This window comes from Cyanistes caeruleus, chromosome 19 (genome assembly GCF_971803275.1).
Source record: "Cyanistes caeruleus chromosome 19, bCyaCae1.hap1.1, whole genome shotgun sequence".
In the NCBI taxonomy this organism is placed as follows: domain Eukaryota; kingdom Metazoa; phylum Chordata; class Aves; order Passeriformes; family Paridae; genus Cyanistes; species Cyanistes caeruleus.
In genome coordinates, this window is record NC_141719.1 from 530,607 (window position 1) to 537,099 (window position 6,493).

General features: G+C 47.9%; 1 long non-coding RNA gene across 1 annotated transcript; it reads right to left on the reverse strand.

Annotated features, from left to right (window-relative positions):
- Positions 1-1,428: 1,428 nt before the first annotated feature.
- Positions 1,429-6,067, reverse strand: LOC147649769 (uncharacterized). Its single transcript, XR_015277937.1, has 2 exons — positions 6,033-6,067; positions 1,429-5,577 (listed from the first exon to the last, which is right to left on the reverse strand). It is a non-coding gene; the product is annotated as an uncharacterized LOC147649769 (long non-coding RNA).
- Between the last annotated feature and the right edge of the window lie 426 nt (positions 6,068-6,493).

Sequence of the window (6,493 nt, forward strand, 5' to 3'; positions counted from 1 at the left end):
GAGTTGGGACATGGCTCCAAAGGCTGAAGTTTACTGTGAAAAAACACAACTTGGCCCAAGCCACTTGACCTGTCCAGCTCAGAAAACTCAAGGCTGATCTCACTTCCACTCCACATTTCATGGTGTATTTTCTCCTGGTTTCAAAGAGAAGTAGGACTTGTGCTGCTTCATAAAGGAAAACACTTTCGGGATCTCAAAAGGCTCTAAGCTTCTTAGGAAAAGAGGATTAAGGCATCTGCTGGGTGCAGTGGGTACCTGTGCTGATTTGCTCGGTGGCAGCTCGCACAGATTACAACAGACTGGGCTTGAACCCAGGCTGAGGCTTCATGGCCCATCAAAGCTCCCTCTGCTCTGCTCACCCAGGCAGGAGCATCAGTTTCCATGATATGGGACCTTCTCCCACCCTAAAACCCGGTAGATGAATGTCCAGACACAGCCCTTGAAGCACTTCCCCTAGAATCCCTTCCCAGCTCCCAGCCTCTGGCTCTGTGTGTAGGGGGACTCACAGGCTGTTCCTGTGGCCAGGATGCTCCACACACACCCATCCCAGCCCTACCAATCTGACAGAACTCCAATTCCAGCAGCTCTGTCCTGCCTGTGACTCACCAGCTGTGACTGATCGGGCTGGGGTTACAAGGTCCAGCAAACACCCACATTGACACTGAGGCTCTGATCCATCACTGAGTGCTGGGCAGCACTGCCTTTCAGGAAGAGACATGGATTTGGGGCTTTCTAATGGCACAGGCAAGAGAGAGAAAGAAGGATTTGTCCATCAGAGCTTGCCCCAGGCAGCACATTTACTGCTGCTATCCAGAGAGCCTGGCAGATACTAAAGGCACAAACAGTCCAACAGAACAAATGAAAAGATCTTCTGCTCGCTGGAAAACAAAAGGGCTTGGCAGCCAAATATTTCATAGCAGGCCCTCCCCTTCCTTTCTGCCTGCCTCTCTCTGCCCTGTGCTCAGCTCACCACAGATGTGAAGGGCAGGAGAGCTCATTCTGGCTCCAGCACCCCGAGTCGCACAGCACCCTGCCCCCAGCACTGGCACCCCTGCCCATACAACCCGGAATGGGATGTTGGGGTTCAAAAGCCAGCAGGGGAGTTGGTGGAGATGATTTCCAAAATGGCTTTGGGACAGCTTTGTACCTCTGCCTTCCAGACCTGCACGTGCTCCATGGGCTTTGCCTCCAGACCATAGCGGTGCATTGGTGTCTGTTCTTCCCAAATCCCTGCAGGGAGCTTGGCAAGCAGCAGTGCAAAACTTGCCTTGCAGAGGTGACTGGAGCCTGGCAGCACCACACAGCCCCCCAGATAGCTCTGTCCATTGGACAGCAAACCCAAGAGCTATTTGGAACAGACCTGGGGGCAAATATCCCAAATAAAGAGGAAAATGCCAGTTGTTAACAAAAGAAATGATTCATGAAGTAGTTGCAAAACTGCTTTCAAGGCAGCTTTATTCTGGGGGCAGGAAAAATGAAATGACAGGCGCTTGGTGGTAGCTGGGAGGGTTGTGCTTCAGTGGAGCAGGAAAGAAACATCTGATTTTTGGAGGGACTTTTTGCAGTAAAAAGGTTTTTAAGCACTGACCAAGGAGGGTTTCCCAAGGACGCAGAGGAACATAACCAATCCCAATACATGGGAATACCTAATAAATGAATGTTATTGCAGAGGTTTATATGGTTTTGATCTACTTCCAAATGCTAAAGAAGGATGCAGCCATCCAGGCACAAATAATCCCCACTGCAGCTGTGCTGGCTGCACTTCCCAGCACCCCAGAGAGGAAGGAGCATTTCTGCATGGTGACCATCTGTTCTTCCCTCTGTGCATCAGCATGGAGAGGGGAATTCCACCAGCCTTTCAGTCTGTCACCCCATATCCAGCCTGGACTCCCAGCTGGGTATCACCCTCCTGGACCAAAGGAATAGGGAAGAAGTCCAGCAACAGAATGAGACACAGTGGGATGAAAAGAGTGAATGAAGAAGAATGAAGAATGAAGTTGGGATATTCATGAAGGCCACCAGCATTCTGATGAGCCCTGTCCCTTACTGAAAGTAAAGAAGGAACTGAAGCTCCACACCCAAGGCTCACAAGTCCCTCTCACCATGCCCACAACTGAGAAATTTCCATGTCCCTCAATGTAGAGGAAACTCATGTTCTAGGAAAAAAACCCCAACAATTTAAAATATCAAAATAGTCTGAAGGTACAAATCAAGCTCTTCTCTCAGTTAATATTTAATGTTGCAATTGGGTGCTTTTCAGGGGAGGAGAGCACTGGGATTTCTTTGCTGCAGATTGACCTTGTGAAACTCAGTGTGTCAAGATAAAAAAAAAAAGAAAAAAGGAATTTTGTTGAATATTTCAACATCTGGAGCCACTTAGTGGTTGAAAAAAGCAACTTCTTGAGAAGCACTTTTGATCTAAAGCAGTAGTTTTAAACCTTTTCTTATTTGCAGATCCATAAAATTTGTCTGTGCATAATAAATACAAGTCTACTGACGCTCACTTTGGCATCTCGGTCAATTCTGGAGGTTCCTTAGATGTTCAGGAGCAGAAGAGGCAAAGCTGTGCTTTCTCAGTCCTGCCCAAGAATCTCCTGGATCACTTCAGTCCCAGCAGGGACAGCTGATCACTTTGTTAACAGATAACCTGCAGAAATGTGGCCTTGCCCCTCTTGACATGGTGTGGCCTTTTCCTAAAACTGAGACTGATTTTATCTCTGGCACTGGTATCAGCAGGTCTGTGTCACCCTGCCAAAGCTGCTCACCAGTGCCCACAGACAATCAAAGTTTTTCTGCCTGTAAGAAGCTTTTGGAGCTATTCCACACCAGAGTTAAGGCAGGCTGTGCTTATCATCATCTCTGCTGCTTCCCAGAGTCTGCTGTATCTGGATCTCCAGGTGCCTTGGGCTCTGGGCAAGTCCTGGGCAACCAATCTACTGCTGGAGCTATTTCTGCCCAAAGGAGGCCAAGCAAGGGACACAGTCCCATAGGGATTATATGGCTACAAGTTACTGCATTTGGGAGCAGAAGATTTGGGTACCCTCCTCCACCTCTGGTGAGTTTTTTCTCATTCTGTTATGTTTGGACACCACCTCTGCCTCCCTCTCACCTCAGGTTTTGTGCTTGGCTGTTGATGTGGCATGTTTAATTTTTCTGTCCCAAGGTTCACACTACCCAGAAGGACATAAGTGTCCCCTGCACTGCACCTTGAAGTGAGATTGGAGGGTGAATACAGTTGTAAGCAGTCCTAGGGGAGCTTTTCTTATTTATACAGCAACAAACTTGCCTCAATTGGTCAAGGATTTGTTAGCGTATTACTGAGAAATCTGCTCAAAGGACTACAAGGAAATCACATGGAAACAACTGCTGAATTGCATGGATCAGGTCTTTGTTCCCATTGTATTTCTCCTCAGTGCATTTGATTTGTTTGGTTAATTGAACATGTAACACACTCCATTATCATGCACCAGCAAAAGAGGGTTTATAACTCAAACAAATATGGCCATTATTAGCTGCTTCTGACATAACAAACTGCACTATTAGCTTTGGAGAGACAGTGTTTTATGGATGGCTCTTTGGTAAGTGGAGTGCTTAGTAATTTTTTTTCCCCTGTAAAAAGACTCCTTGGTGCTGCTCCGAGGTGTGGGACTGAGAGGGGACACAAGTCACAGCATTGTTACAAAGTCTATGACACATTTTCCCTCATTTTCTCACAGAGGGAGATAAACCTTGTTTATCCAAGAGAAATCCATCACAAATATTCAGCAAGGGATGAATGAAAACTCATTTTCATCTCAACCTGTAAATATGTACAAATAAAATACATCCATACAAATATCCGCAGGGAGTGTCAGAGGATGGTGCCAGACCCTTCAGTGGAACCCAGTGACAGAATGGGGAGCAATAACCAAAACACATGAAATTCACCTCAGCATGAGTAAGAACTTCCCATGGAGGGTGGCCAGTGCACTGGAGCAGCTGCCCAGGGAGGGCGTGGAGTCTCCCTCTCTGGAGACAATCCAATCCCACCTGGATGTGTTCCTGCTTCACCTGCTCTGGGTGATCCCTGCCTTGGCAGGGTTGGAGCTGGTGATCTCCAGAGATCTCTTCCAACACAAACGATTCTGGGAATCTGGGATTGATCTATAATGTGCTTGGTGAGCAGAACTGAACTCAGCCAGGCCCTGCACACACCTCTGTTTGTCCTGGCAGCTTTTAGGTCCATCCACCCCTTGTCTGTGCCCCTGAGAACTGCTTTCCTTTCCATGCTGGCCACTGTGACCTGTTTGTAAAAGTCCCTGCTGCTTTTGTGATGCCAGTGCTGGGAATGTTGTGCTGAAATGTTCACAGCCCTATATGGACAACGGGCGAGCACCGACTCCTCATCTTCCAAGCTTCTCCCCACTCTCCTGTCCCCATCTCAGTCTGTGCTGGACTAAGGAGGAGCCAGGAAAGGATCTTCTGGGTTCATACAGGAAATATCAGCTCTGCTGCTGGTGTGGCACTGACGCTGCTGCGAGAGAGAAAATCAAACAAACACCAAAATGAGAGTTCCCTTGTCTCTCCCACCCCCACCCCTCACTGCAGGAACCAGCTGCTGTTTGCCCAGGATTGCTAGGGAAATGCAGTCCCGTGACTAAAGGGCTCACCAGTGCAGTGTTCATTTTCTTGGGGCTGCACAACGCTCCCCCATCATCAGCTCTTGCATAAATCCCCAACAGACAGAAACTCCAGTCATGGTAAGAACATCCTGGATGCAGCCGCAGAACATCTTCTGCCTGATCTTCTGCCCAGGATCCTCTCTGCTCTACAGCACAACCCAGCTCAAAGGTTTCAAATATGCCTCAAACTACACACCCTGCTTGCCAAAAAATTAATGCAAGCAATTAGTGTGGCAAAGCACTTACACAAATAGTTCCATTCATTGCAGTGGTGTCCCACACTGGAGCTGGCAGTGACCCACACTTCCTGTCTCCTGCACTCACACTCCCTCATGCAGACACCCAGTACTTATTCAGTGGAAATATTTAGCTCACAAATCCTCACTCTGAGCTGCTGGGGAGAGGCTTCCAGACTTGCCTGAATGTATTTTCTTCCTTTTTTTTTCTTTTTTTCTTTTTTTTTTTTTTTTTAATTCGGTGCTTCAGCATTAGTGAGAATTGCCAGCCAGAACTCTTAAAGCTGAAAGCCTCTGTATTTTCTTAAACAAAACAAACGTATGTTTCATATCCCTGAGCGACACCAGGATTTGGACCCCTGGGTTTCTCCTTCCCTCTTGGCTCGATGGAGTCACCTCTAAGGACTGCAGTACCAACTCCTGCATCCCCTTCCATAGCACAGGCTCTCTGCTGTCATCTGTGCACCGCGTACCACAGCGGCCCCGACAGCCAAAACCTTCCAGAGTCTCTCGTCAGCGGCTTTCCCTGGAGACGAGCCCGGCTCCGGCAGCAGCCCCCGGGCGGGTTCAGCACCACGGACAGAGCGCGGAGAGGCCCGGGGGGTTTACACGAGGTTTACACGCGGTGCACGAGGTTTACACGTCCTCAGTGCCAGCACAGAAGTAATTTCTGTTGTTTCCTGGCAAACAGTAAAAAGGAAGAGTTGCTTGTCTTAAACAAAGCACAATAAAAAATATCCTTGAAAGTATTTTATAACCTGCTTCACCCCCAGATATATCAAGGCCCAGAAATTAGGTAGCTGGATTAGAAGTGGGCAAGTCCTACCACGGTAAAACAGGGCCCAATAAATGCAGTGTCCTGAGGGATGTCAGAACTGTGTGAGTGGAGTGTTGTTTGGATAAGGCCATCCTGAGGATGTGCTGCTGGACAGGCTCTGTAAATTATTGGAAACACCCTCTTCTACCAAGGGGAGCCAGCAAGGAGGCAGGGATGGGTGCCTCCCTGCCTTGAAGCTTTTCATACAACGGGTGGCAGTAACTGGTCTGACTTGACTGGGCAAGGGAAAGATAAAACAACTCTCCACAAGATGATAATCCAATTCCTTTGCAAAAGAAATAAATCTCCATTACTGACCCACACCTCTCCTGCAGTTTCCAATCAGCCTCTCTGTTAAAGGAGCTGCTTTTATGATGGATCTGGGGCATTTATTATGACAGCACAAGGCATAAACACTGCCCAGCATCAAACAGCTTGAGACCTCTGATTTCAAACTAAATGCAAGAGAAGAGAACCTTCTTGCACCAGGGAAATGAAGGCTGTTTTAGTAGATTAAGGTGGGAGCATAATGTTTTCACTACAGAGAATTTCATTCCCCCACCTAGCCCAGAGTTCATGAGGAATAATGTTCCTTTTTCAATTACTCTGAGCCTCAATCCCTCCCCCAGAAAACGCATGTCTCCTGTCTCTGAAGGAAAGACCAGAACACAAAGGCAATAACCCCCCTTTTGCAGCAGAGAGAGAGAGCAGGCCCATCTTCCATGGGAAAAGGTTTCAAATGCAAGTAGTGCTGGAGTCCTGCTTGCAGAGTCCCCTGG